Below are 13,750 nucleotides of genomic sequence, written 5' to 3' on the forward strand. Positions count from 1 at the left end.
GCCTAGAAATCATCACCGTAGCTGCTGCTAAATTAGATTCTTACTCCAGGCCCCCAGGCCCCTCCTTCCACTGCTCCTCAGACTGCTGTCTCAGTGGAAAGGAAAAGCCCCAATTCACAAACAAATGAGACCAGCTTTGGAAGAGGGGCACCCCCACGGGCCGAGTCCCACAGCCTTTGTGGCAGGAGCGCTGTGTCTTCTGAGGGTGATCCCTGGTGGGGGCCAAGGAGAGGAAGGAACAGGCTCTTCGAAGACTCCTCGCCAGATGCACCCCCAGCCAGTGTCACGCCAACAATAAAGATTGCTGCTGGCAAAAGTGGAAGGTCATCTCTGCAGGAGCAGCCTGTGCCCCTCCCTCCCGTGGCCCTTTCCACCCTCCACCCTGTCCCAAGGACATTTCCATGGTAACCAGTTGATGGCATAAACAGGGATTTGAATTAAAGGTGGGAGATTCAGCCGGGTCTCCAGTCCCATCAGCCCTGAGAAAGAGGCAGCAAGGACCCGCAGCGGGGGCCAGGAGGGGCCCATCAGTACCAGGACCCAGTGGGGCTCCAGGGTGCCCCGTGAGGAGGGGGCAGCACTGGTGAGCTCAGTCTAGATGTGGGTGTATGTACTCCCACGACCCTAGGGGACCTCCAAATTTCACTAGCCACACCCTGACCTCCCCACCCCCTGTCTCACCCAGGCGACACTGCACATGATGTCCCTCCATTCTTTCTAGGATCAACCACACCAGGCCCTTCAAAACCCAAATACCACTGAGGAAGGGGGCACATGAAAAGTGTGGTCAGTACTCCACTGGAAAAGAAAATTTCAGGGTGCTCCCCCACACTCTACCCCAAAGCCAGACTTTGTTTCTCTTCCTAGGACTTCTCACCACCAGAAAGCTTATTGTACCTTGTACATGGGTCTCACCCCACCCTGCACCTCTGCCAACAAAGTAAGTTCAGAGGGGGTGCTGTAGGTCTTGTACATAGTGTCTGGTTTTTAGTAGGAGCTGGGTAAACATGTTGAATGCATGGATGAGTGAATGAATGGGTGAATGGATAGATGGGTGGATGGTGGACGGATGGATGGTGGATGGGTGGGTGGATGGATGGATGATTGGATGGTGGATGGATGGATGGATGATTGGATGGTGGATGGATGGATGGATGATTGGATGGTGGATGGATGGATGGATGGTTGGTGGATGGATGGATGGTGGATGGATAGATGGATGGATGGATGGATGGTGGATGGATGGTGGATGGATGGGTGGTGGATGGATGGATGGATGGTGGATGGATGGATGGTGGATGGATAGATGGATGGATGGATGGATGGATGGATGGTGGATGGATAGATGGATGGTGGATGGATGGATGGATGGATGGATGGATGGTGGATGGATGGATGGATGGTGGATGGATGGATGGATGGATGTGTGGATGGATGGATGGATGGATGGATGGATGGATGGGTGGATGATGGATGGTGGATGGATGATGGATGGATGGGTGGATGGATGGATGGTGGATGGATGGATGGTGGATGGATGGTGGATGGATAGATGGATGGATGGATGGATGGATGGATGGATGGATGGATAGATGGATGGTGGATGGATGGATGGATGGATGGATGGATGGTGGATGGATGGATGGATGGATGGATGGATAGATGGATGGTGGATGGATGGATGGATGGATGGATGGTGGATGGATGGATGGATGGATGGATAGATGGATGGTGGATGGATGGATGGATGGATGGATGGTGGATGGATGGATGGATGGATGGATGGTGGATGGATGGATGGATGGATGGATGGATAGATGGATGGTGGATGGATGGATGGATGGATGGATGGATGGTGGATGGATGGATGGATGGATGGATGGATAGATGGATGGTGGATGGATGGATGGATGGATGGATGGTGGATGGATGGATGGATGGTGGATGGATGGATGGATGGATGGATAGATGGATGGTGGATGGATGGATGGATGGATGGATGGATGGTGGATGGATGGATGGATGGATGGATGGTGGATGGATGGATGGATGGATGGTGGATGGATGGATGGATGGTGAATGGATGGATGGTGGATGGATGGATGGTGGATGGATGGATGGATGGTGGATGGATGGATGGTGGATGGATAGATGGATGGATGGATGGATGGATGGATGGATGGTGGATGGATAGATGGATGGTGGATGGATGGATGGATGGTGGATGGATGGATGGATGGTGGATGGATGGATGGTGGGTGGATAGATGGATGGATGGATGTGTGGATGGATGGGTGGATGGATGGTGGGTGGATGTGTGGATGGATGGATGATGGATGGGTGGATGGATGGATGGATGGGTCGGTGGGTGGATGGATGGATGGTGGATGGATGGATGGATGGTGGATGGATAGATGGATGGATGGATGGTGGGTGGTGGATAGGTGAATGGTGGATGGGCTCATGGATACCTGTCAAAGGGCAGAAGGGAAGCCAGGCCCAGATGGGGCCCTGTTGCACCACCCATCAACCCCACTCTAGGCTGGACCCTGCACACTCAGGCTGAGAGGATCCAGGTGTTTGGGGTTGGTCCTGGGCTTCTGGGCATGTGATACCTGGGAGGGAGAAATGATCAGACAGGAGCAAGGACATTGGGAACTGGGGAGGGTTCAGAGCCACCCCTTTCACCTCATTGATTTTTCTGTCATCTATCAGGAGTGGATCAATAGTGAATCCGGATTTAGTGGCTCTCAGTTCATGGGGCCTGGAAAGGCCACACTGCCCTCCCTCAGGTCGGGGGTCATGCCTGCCCCCTGGCTTCCCCTGAAACACTCCTCTCAGTCAGTCCTGACCGTGGGACCCTCCCCTGATGCACAGTGGACCCTGCCCCACCAGAGCCCTGGGCTGGCCCTGGCTGCTTTTTCCCTGGGGCTACTAGAAGGACCCTGGCCTGGCCTTGGGATTGAATCCCCCAGCAGGAGCCCTGGTCCAGCACACACTACCAGTGAGGCCTTGAGGGAATGCTGTGTCCAGCCCCCAGGCCATGCTGACCGCTACATGGAGACAAGAATCCTCCTGGGCCAGAGGGCTCCATGGCCCTGCCTCCCTGCTCCGGCTTCTCGCGGATGGCTTCCCTGGGGCCCTCATCTCCAAAGGGGCAATGCCCTCCTCTGTCCCCAACCGCAGATGTTTCCAACCAGACCCCTCATAGAGACACCGTTGCAGGTCCCCTGACGGCCACACAGATGCTGATGCGCAGGACAGAGGGGAGAAGGTGGCAGGGAGGCCCCGATTCCTTCTAAGCATTGCAGTTTAAACCCAAATGTTTTCCTCAGAGGAGAGGAGTGGGCAGTAGCAGAGGAAGGAATACCGACCCCTCCCCAAGACACGGACTCTCACCCCAGCTCTGGATCTGAGTCATGGACAAGCTGTGCTGCTCCAGGACTGGGGCCTCCTGCTCTAGCTGGTTCCCCGGGCCCCCACGCCCTTGGCGTCCCGTAGCTGAGTCTCTTTGCAGAGCCAACATGAGTGGGGCTGGCCCTGCTCCCCGACTTTCAAGAGCACCCTTGCAAGCTGGGTGTCCTGTGAGCCGGCTCTTGCCCTCACCACTCTGCAAGATCTTTTTAGACAGAATATTGATCCGCGACTGGCCAGACTCCAATTTCACAGCTGAGTGTCTCTCTCCCCACCGCCCCCCCGCCCCAGCCCTGCCTGCTTCTCTGCTAAGTAGTTAATTATCTATAAACACATTCCAGAGGAGGCTCCAGCTCCAAGTGAAAGAATGCAGCGTGAGGGATCTTTTGTCCTGAGCAAAGGGATTGGGGGCTTGTGCGGCAGGGCGGTGACACGTGGGCTCAGACCCTGGCCGATGCCTCTCTGAGCCCATTTCCTCCGCTGCTAAGTGGGGACAGCAACAGTCCCCAACTCACGGGGTCATTGTGAGGATGGAGGGAGGCTGACAGCCGGGCACGTGAGACCTGGCTCAGGGTCTGGCAGCTGCCGAATTGGGCCGCTGCTAAATGACTGCTAAATGGCTCTTCTTCCTCAAGGGAAGGGTCCCTATGCTGACAGCCAAGGGGCTAGACCTGGGGTCGCAGCTCAAGTGCCTGCAGAGTCCAGGCATGGAGCTCACAGGCTGGGCCAATGGTAGCACAGACTCAGAGCCTGCACCTTAACTCTGGGGACCCTGCCACCTGCCCCAGGGGCTGCAGAACAACCCAGCAGCTTCGTGCTCAACTCAGGGGCTGAGGACACCCAGATGGGGCTCTGTCCAGGTGGCCTAACCCAGGACCCAGACAGTGGGCCTCTGGACGCATGCCTGCCCCTTGAGCTGGCAGATGCATCGAGCCCTCTGGCAGAAGCCCCTGAGCAGACTTTCGGAGAAGGAGTAAGTCCAGCTCTGTGTGAAGAATTGCATCCTGATGGCTGTCGGCACAGAAAAGCCCTTTGTCCCAGCCAGCTGGCCGCCTGCTGATTCCTAGCCTGAGCCTTCAGGATGGATCCAGGCTGTGCTCCTGGGAGGAGGGGGCTCCGGAGGAGGGGCAGGCGGGTGGGCCGCAGGTTAGATGGCTCTTTGTGTGGAGGGAGAACGGCCGAGTGGGAGATTCCATGACCCTTCAGAGAGAATGTTTAATCCTCTCCGCAAAGCCTCTTCTGTCTCCCTCACCTCTGAGTCAGCTTGCCCTCTCCCGGCCCCCAAACCTGGCACAGGGCAGAGAAGAGACTTCTGTGGTTCCAGAAGGAGCTCTGCCTGGGGCCGTGAGATCCCCAAGGCCTGGCCCCTTCCGGGCCGACGGAAGCACCACATCAGGACAAGGGGAGGCCCCAAGCCTGACCCAACAATCCGGTGTCCCCAGGCCCCTTGCGGTACTTCCTTGCTGAGAGCACAGCAGTGTGCGAGTTCTGAGGCTAGCCCAACTCTGCTGATGCAGGACTAGCCCAACCCTCCTGATCCACAAGAGACCAAAATTGCTGATTGTGGGTATCCCTCTTCCCCACCAGACCCTGAGACCCTCGAGGTGGGTGGCTGCCAGCCCATCCTAGAGGAGGGGCCGGGCGGGCCAGAGGCGCATCCTGCCTGGACCAGGCTTGGTCACTGCCCACAAAGCCCCACTGGGCAGGCCCAGGGACCTCCAAGGGAGGGAGAAGCACCTCCTGAAGTTGGAAACTGAGACGTGAGCCTCAAAAACTGGCCCCATCTGCCAGGGGAAGGGAGAGGAGGCCTAGTTCACACTCCCATTGGCCCGTGGACATGGGAGGAGGGCTCTGCTCCCTGCAGATCTGGGGCAGAGCTAAAGACCCTCCCCAGCTTGTCACTCCCACCCCTGGGCACGTGGCCTGGGACCCCACTTTTGGAGAGGCACGTGTGAGCCTTGGGACCCCAAGTCAGGAGACCTAGGCCCAGGCCTGATCCTGCCGCCTCCTGGCAGAGGGACTTAGGCAATCCCTTTCCCCACCTCGGCCTCCCTCCCATAAAATAGGGTGCTGCCCCTCACTCCCCAGGCTTTGAGAGCGGGATGTCGTAACCAAGCAGAGGCTCCTTGGCCAGGCGATTGGACTTTCAAACCAGCACATTCCTCTGGAGGTGCGGCAAGGGCAGGGGCAGGGCCCCACCCTCCGCGTCCTGTTCTTGTCCAGCAGCTCCGGGTGCCCAGGGTGTCTGAAACAGCTCAGGAACTGGCAGCAAACCGGGACGCGGGCCCCCCACCCCAGTGGAGGCTGCTGATCCCGCCCTCTGTGGGACGCCCTGGATGGACGCGCCTCTTACAGGGGCTCCGAGGCTGGAGCTCTGCGGCGGGGCAGGTGGGATGAAGTGAGACCTGCCAGCTCTGGGTCCCCAGGTGCTTTGGTGAGGAACCCCAGGCTCAGGTCGAGGTGGGCAGGGCTGCTGAGGGCAGCCTGGAGGCGGAAGCCCCGGAGAGCAAGAGGCAAGCTCTGAGGGGCACCTGGCTGGCTCAGGATGGTGAGTTCAAGCCCCATGTTGGGCATAGGGCTTACATTTGAAAAAAAAGTTGTATCAAATCAACACGTTGTACACCTTAGACTGACACAATGTTACACGTGAATTCTAGCTCAGTAAAGCTAGAAACATAATAATAAAATGTAAAAAACACACACGCACAAAAACAAAAACCGCGCTCTGGTGGTTGCTGTGTCCTCAGGCCAGGTCCTGGGGCCTCGCAGGACCCCAAGGCGCAGCCCTCCCTGCCGAGGCCTCAGTGCCTTTCTGGAAGAGATGCCGGAGGTTGTGCCTCCACACGGGGAGCCAGGAGCCAGGACTGCTGAAGACGCCCATGGGAGGAAACGGAGTTATTGATCAGTCCTTACCAATTAGTGTATTGATTGGGACCCAGCTGGCCACATCCCGAACCAGGCACAGGTACCTGTCGCTCTGCCAAGCGGCCAGGAGTCCCGCTGCACCTGCCTTTGCGTTTCGGAGCTCATTGGTAACACTTGGGGAGTGGGAGAGGAAAAGAAAAGGGTGCTCATCTGCAGCATGGAGTACTCTTGATTTCCGGCACGTTCTAACATTTGTCCCCGCATCTGGGGCCACATGACTGTTCTGTTGCCTTTGTGATGACAAAGCTGAGGTCACCTGGCCACCTCCAGCATCACAGCGCCTCGATGCCCAAAGCTTCCCAGACCGGGGCCCCCTCCCCAACGTCCTCCCTGAGCTGCGCCCAGAGCTGACTGCTCAGGAGAGCTCATAGGTCCAGCTCTGCATCCTGTTCACAAAGACGTGTCTGCAAATAGCTCCTCGTGGCTCCAAATCCCAAGAGACAGGAGCTGGTGGCAGCGGCCCCAGGGCCAGCCCCACCTCAGCTACCTGGGCAAGGCTGCCAGCTCATGAATATTCATGAACCCTCCTAATTAGCGTGAATTAAGCCAGCTGAGCTTCTGTGCAGGCTCCAGTCCCTCTGACCCTCAGTCCCTCCCCAGCCTCTCACCTCCTTCGGGCGCCAGGGGTGGTGGCAAACGGGGACCTCCCTCTCTGCTCCGGGGTGGGGTCAGCAGCATTTGGGCTGTCCCCGTGCCAGCACCCCGCTCCAGCCCACGGTCTCTCTCCAAAGCACTTGACAAGTCCCTGGCCTGTTCTCAAGGAGACCCTGGCCCTTGTCCCAGTCCTGGGAGGAGAAAATTACCCTGACATCCATTTGCAGAGTTTTCTTGGGACTGGCGACAGATCTGGCTATGGGAGCTGTGGAGGGTGGCGTGAGTCCGTTCCTGGGCTCATCTCATCCGGGATGGTGCTTCCGCCACTGAGGGGCTGGGTGTCTCTATCAGGCAACCAGCATGGACTCAGTGCAGACACACACGCGGTGGCACCTTGTTCTCAGAACCTGCTGGTTGGGGGGCGTCATGCCCCGCCCAGGGCCCAGACACCCCCACGTGGCCCGTGCTGGCCCGAGAAGGGGGCTGTTCCTGTGCTTCCACACGGAGCCCGGCCACCCACTCTGCCACGGGATGGGGGCCTGGGATCCAGGCAGACAGGGGGGTGGGAGCTGAGAAGCTGGGCTCGTCACAACCTGGGCGCTCCCCACCATTGTGCGGGTGTCCCAAGAGTGTCCTTGGCTTGGCTTTCACCTGAGAGGCTCCGGGCTGTGCTGGGGGTGGACGCGCGGCCGCAGGGAGGGCCGGGGCGGTGAGCTGAGCAGCCGCAGCTCCTGGAACAGCCGCCCTTTGTAGCAAAGCCCCCGGGAGGAGACCTGCGGGGTATCAGGAGGGTTGGCGCTGTGTGGGGAGGGATGCGCGGCTGGGCACAGGTGCCCCCCACACTGCTCTGGCCCTCACTGATCCGTCGGGCTGCTGGTGCCTCAGGCCCCCTCTGAGCACACGTGGGGCAGGCAGAGCCCCCGGGGCGGCCGAGGGCCTTGGGCGCCTGATGTCTCTTTGAAGGCCCAGGTGGTGCCCGTGGATGGAGGGGCCAGAGCCTCAGTGGGCAGGGGTGGCCTGTGCTGTTGGGCTGCAGGGGAATGGGACTCCTTGAAGCCCCGGTCACAGCGGGTCGCCTTGGGCCTGGGCTCTTCCATCCCAGGAGGGGGTGGTCAGACAGCCGCCGTCAATCAGGGCCCGGGGGCGGCCTCCAGGCCCTTCATCTTGATTCTGAGACCTTACCCGGCAACCCTTCACTTTCCCTGTGTGACAAGTTTGTCCTCTTTCTGGATGGTCACCTTCACAAAGTGACCAGGAGAGCGAGACTCACGGTGACATGAGCCCAGAGGGCTCTGGCCCCACTGGCCAGATGGTCTCTCCTCCAGCTCCCCTCACAGGCCCCGGCTGCGCCCTGCTGCCTGGCTATCTCGGCAGACCTGCTTGGGCTGAGAGGGGCATGCCTGCCTTGGAGGACATGGGCAAGCTGGCCACGGCCGCCTCCCCAGAATCAGCCCAGGATCCGGGACCCCCAGAGCACAGACACCCCTTCAGCCTCTTTCCGCCCCATACCTGGCCACTCTCCCTGTGTGAGCAGCTCCAGCAGCTCGGGGGGCATCCCCCTGAGTCCTTCCCCCAAAGCCTGTCCCGCAGGCCGTGGGGGAGTGCTGCCCACAGAGCTGCCTCCTGCCTCATCCGTTCTGCCAGAGGACCTGCCGGGCTCACTGCAGCCGCTGACTGGGCCTGCGAGGGCCTGCTCTCGCGAGGCCCCCACACAGACCCCTCCTGCGGCTACCCCGTTTGGTGGCCCCACCCGGTACTCAATCATGCCCTGCCTAGCAGGTGCACTATTGAAAAGAGCCCATCTTCAGGACCAAGGCCTGAGAGTGACCCCAGGCCCTGCGCCGGCAGACACCAGCCAAGGGGGATGGGCCAGGTAAGTGGGGGACACGACGGGAGGCCCAGCCAGGGAGAGGCCACCCCGAGGCATTGGGATCAGGGAGAGTGTCCCCAGGCATGCCCTCCCCACCTCCAGGCCAATCCTGTTAGCTCCCAGTCAGGGCGCCACCTCAGGCGGCCAGCCACCAGCAGGGGTGTGCACTCCAGATTCTAGAAAAACCCCAGCACCCCAAGGAGTGGACAGATAACCTTTTAAAATGTAGGTCCAGAGGAGGGGCGCTCCAAGGATCTGTTCTCTGCTTTCCCTGGATTTCGGGGTGCTAAATTCCCGGGCTGCGCACCCGAAGGGAAATGGACTGCCCCCAGCATCCCAGGAGCAGACCTCAAGTAGGAAGGAAGGGGCCCGACCCAGCTCCCCAGGAGGGGCTTTGGGGCCAGGCTGCCAGGATGCTCTCCTGCCTCCAGCGCACACCCTCACCCAAACCACACTTGTGCCAACAGAGCGCCTCCCAGAACCTTGGGCGAGGCGCCCGCAGGTGAGGGGAGCTGCTGCTAATGGTGAAACTTGGGCGAGGCGCCCGCAGGTGGGGGAGCTGCGGCTAATGGAGGTCCCCACTCTTCTCCTTCCCGCTAACTAGCTGCCCCCTCTGCTCACAGGGAGCTCTCTCCCGCCCTATCCAGAGACGCCCAAGGCTGAGCTCAAGCAGCCAGGGCATGTGGATCCTTATCTCCCAGCTCAGGATCCAGCGGACACTCCACTCACCAGCTGGGCAGGTGTGGTGATCTGTGCGAGAGATTACCAACCCACGGAGCAGAGATTTTAATGGGATTTCTATGCCCGCAGCTGTCCTTGCTGGATGAGGCCTCCCAGGAGGAGGGACAGGTCCCCAGGCAGCGTCGTGCCCCCCGGCCTTGCCGCCCCCACCTCCCTGCTGGCCCAGAGCTAGTGCCCAGGCAAGGGCACAGGGTCAGGCTGCCCCTGGCCTCAGGACACACCCAGAGTCTGGGCAGAGCATACCCCTCACCAGGGCCCAGACACACCTGGCATCCACTCCAGGTCACCCCCAGCCGTAGCCTCACCCTTCCTGGCTTCTCAGGAATAGCTTGACTAGGCACAGTCCCCACCCGCCTGCCCTCTGGGGCCCCCCGCTGCCCAGCCCAGCTCAGACAGACGGGAAGGAAAGGCCCGCTCCTGAGCCTCATCCCACAGACCACTCATGGGCCAGAGGGGGAGCCCCGGAGATCTAGAGGTAAAGATAATGCCCAGAGTGGTCCTGTGGTACCAGGGCCGGACTGTCCGGGGGCGGACGGTGACCCAGCCTCAGGCTCTGTGTCCTCATTGGCCCCTGAAAGGCATGCTTGTCTCGGGTCACCATGAGACTAAAGGTGATGGGGCCCCTCCCCGTGCCGTCCTGTATGGGGTCTCGGCAGCAGTCCTGCATCTGAGCTGGCCCTGGTGCTCTTCCCACCACATGAGCCATGCACACGTGGCACTTAGAGGGACCACTCGGGACAAGTGACTTCTGATCAAATACGTTTGTGGACCCCGGTTAAAGGAAACTGATTACTCAGCCCCTTTTTGCCGCCCAACTTCTCAAAGCCCGCACGGGACTAATACTCCTGTGGCTCCTTGGAGGTGGGGGTGGTCCGGGGGACATCACTGACCGTGTTGATATGAATGCGGAGCCGTCTGGAGGCCTCTCGGGGTGCCTTCTGGGAAAGGCCGGACCCCAGGGTTGTGATGGACAGGGGGGTCTGGCTCTGCTCTGGGGCCCAGGAGATGCATTGTCGGCTCCAGGGGGACCTGGAGGCCAGAGGCCCAAGGTGCGGTCAGGGTCCGTGGTGCCAGCTCAGCTCCCGTCAACCCCCACATTGTGCCCTCGGCCACCCCGCTCTGCCCTTCCAGCTTCCCCGTGTGCTCTGCAAGGGTTAGGCAACAGGGAGGAGCTAGCAGAAGAGGTGGTGAGGGCCTGGGAGCTGAGCTGGCCCATCTCAGCCCGGCGTCCCCTGCTCCCCTTGCAGAGCACCCCAACCCTCCTGACACCCAGGACCTCGGGCAAGAGCTACCAAGCCAGCCACAGACGGTGAGGCCCCAGCTGCTCGCGTCCTGCCCGGAGGAGGTGCCCTGGGCGACCTTGCCCACTCAGGCCTCCTGAGAAATCCGATGACTTAAAAGATGATGTGTCAGGGCAGAGGGAAAGGAAATATGCGAAGGTCAGAGTCAGGGCTTTCGTGGGGACAAGAGAACACTCCTCGGTCTTGATCAACGACCTTTGAGCAAACCTCACCCAGGGAGCAGTGACAGACAGCAGCCCCTGGAGGGACCCTGATGTCGGGCCCGAGGTGAGACCCCTCACCTTGCAGAATTCCCCCTGGGCCACAGCCCCAGCAGAATGGCCATCTGCTCCCCACGCATCTGCCAGGGGCCACGCTCGGACACACCACCGAGCTGTGCCTGGGAAGGACCCCATCCCACTGCAATCCGGGATGAGCTGGCCAGAGCCACATAGCAGGAAGTCAGCACCGTGAGAGCAGACGCAGAGCAGGGACCTCATGTGCCCAGTGCACAAGCCCACCCAACAGGCCCTGGCACGGTGACCTCGGGGGCCCAGGGAAGCTGAGTACCAAGCAGTCCCTGGTGGGGGGGGGGAGGGGCAAGAAGCACTCAGGATTTGGGGCTTGGCCTGGCTGACCACAGGGCGCCCTTGCCTCTCCAGGCCAGAGCTACCCCTGACCTAAGTGACCAGGCCTGGCGGATAGAGGTTACATGTGAGGACACTGGCTGGAGCCCCGCGGCCGGTTCTGCTCGACAGGTTTAAGTGAGCAGTCACCGGGAGCCTTGTGTGGACCCAGGTTCGTTAACGGCGTGTGTGAGGTTGCCTCTGGTGTCCCAGAAGGTCATGTGTCCCCACCCCTCCTCCTCCGCGACCTGCTCTCCTCAGAAACTCCATCTTTCCAGACCTCACCCGAGACCCTCTGGGACCCACCCTCCAGCCCACAGGCTCTGCGTGTTTCCGTGGCAACCTGCACATGCCTCCCAGCGTGAGCTCTTTGAAGGCGGGGACCCACCTGGATCACATGGGGGATGGGGGTCCAGGGAGCTTGGGCTCTGAGCCGCATGCCCATGACCTCATTCATTCCGGAGGACAGCCTGAAAACAGGGAAACTGAGGCACGGAGGAGGGACTTCCCATGCAGCAGCCATACGAGGAGATGGTTCTGCCCAGCAACATCCACACCCCCTCCTAGGAAAATGGACCAGCGACAGGCCCTCTGAGTGGGGGTGTGGGGCGGGCCCTGCTCTTCCCTTGCCTCCGCACCCAGAGCACCCTCCGTGGAGCTGGCTTCTCTGCTCGGGCTGGGCGGCAGCATCAGCCCTCCTAGGGCAGCGACATTTCTGCAGCAGCTGCTTTCCTGCGTGCTGGGCGTCCCTCTCAAAGCAAGGCTCTCTGGCATCCCCGCGTCTACCTTGGAACTATCTGGGGCATTGTGGGGAGGGGCTGACTCCATGCCGGGGATCAGATGGCCGCAAGGCCCAGCCCCGGGGGTGACGGGCACAGCCCTGCTCCAGCCGGTGGGCTTCCCCATGCTGAGCAAGCGGAAAAGGCTTCTGTCGGTTCCTGGATGTTCTTTCCCCGGGGCGAGGCATAACTAGTATTTCAGACACACACGGGCCTACGTTTCCGTTTCTGATTGTAAAATCATTATTTCTGAGGCAAATTTCTCAACCCTCAGACACTGCTGGAATTTGGCTGAACAAAAACGGAGCCATCTGTCCTTCCATGACCCCAGGGCCGTTCCAGCCCGCCCCCCCATTCTTCCCTCCATCGCCACGCCCTCGCTCCTGCCCCCATCCACCTTCCAGCTGGTATGGGGCAAAGTGCGTGGGGCATCTTGGTGCTCCGAAGACATCTTGGGCTGTGGGGCACGGGGCTCTGACTTGGATCTCCCGGCTTGGAGAAGGAACTTGAGGCTGCGAGGGAGGGCAGGGGCCTGAAGGCCTGGAGCTCCCGGCCCGCGGCCCGCGGTGTGGTGGCGCTGTCCTCGGTGCTGACCCCGTCTGCTCCCCCAGGGAGGGAGACGGGAACGTGGGGCTGACCTGTAACCAGGACAGGGTGCCTGACAGTGAAGGCCAGGTGGCGGGAGTGGGAAAGCACCAGGGGTCAGCCCCATAGGGGAAGCCTCCTAGGGGGGCCAGGCCACCTGTGCTCCCTGTGGCACTCTGAGAGGCCGATAACCACACACAGACAATGTCCGCCTTTCCCCAGCCCGCTCAGCTCCCGACCAGTCCACGGACCTCCAGGCCGGCCTACTCACTGCAGACCAGTTTACTCAGCCCCACAGTCGTACGGGGGCAGCTGGGATATGCACAGGGGTACCCCTGGGGAGGGTGGCAGTAGGGATCTGTCGTGAGGGGTCTGCAGTCCACCTGAAGGGAGGTTGAAACACGAGCACATGGGAACAGATGGACCGGTGGTCGGGTGTGAAGTACCATATTCTTGGGTCACCCTGAGCTAAAGTTCAAGCTCATCTGAATCTTGGGGTCAGCCTCATTTCCCCAGTGGTCTTCGACATTTATCAGAGAAAGAAGGAAAAACTAGACGTATATTTGTGAACCCAGGAGTCGGAGCGTCTGGCCTTACCTGGCCCCCACTTAACATTCAACTCAGAGAAACAGTGAGCAAGCTGTGGGCTCCACTGCCCACCTCCACATCCTCCCAGCCCCCAGCTTTGCTTCCTGCTCGACTCCAGGGGCATCTGCTCAAGCACCAGCTTCCGTCCTATTACAGCCTCTACCCCTGTCTTTTTGTTCTTGCATCTAGGGAGCCGGGAAGGAAGGGACCCTTGTTTCCTCTGTGAGGCCAGGTTGGGATGGGGCTCTTCCTAGATGGAGCAGAGTGTGGAGGGGGCTTCAGGAGGAGCAGGCTGACCTGGAAATCTCCTTCCAAAGGGAGGCCCTTGTCATCTGCTTCCTCAGTTGC

At 60.3% G+C, this 13,750-nt stretch overlaps 1 long non-coding RNA gene across 2 annotated transcripts; it reads left to right on the forward strand.

Moving 5' to 3' along the window:
* The first annotated feature begins 481 nt into the window (after positions 1-481).
* Positions 482-3,734, forward strand: LOC113936902. 2 transcript variants are annotated; one of them, XR_003524410.2, is made up of 4 exons: positions 482-583; positions 722-786; positions 868-940; positions 3,336-3,734. It is a non-coding gene; the product is annotated as an uncharacterized LOC113936902 (long non-coding RNA). The 2 variants fall into 2 exon arrangements; XR_003524409.2 differs by having other exon boundaries at positions 722-940.
* The last annotated feature ends 10,016 nt before the right edge of the window (positions 3,735-13,750 follow it).

The sequence above is a fragment of the Zalophus californianus genome, chromosome 8 (genome assembly GCF_009762305.2).
Source record: "Zalophus californianus isolate mZalCal1 chromosome 8, mZalCal1.pri.v2, whole genome shotgun sequence".
Taxonomy (NCBI): Eukaryota; Metazoa; Chordata; class Mammalia; order Carnivora; family Otariidae; genus Zalophus; species Zalophus californianus.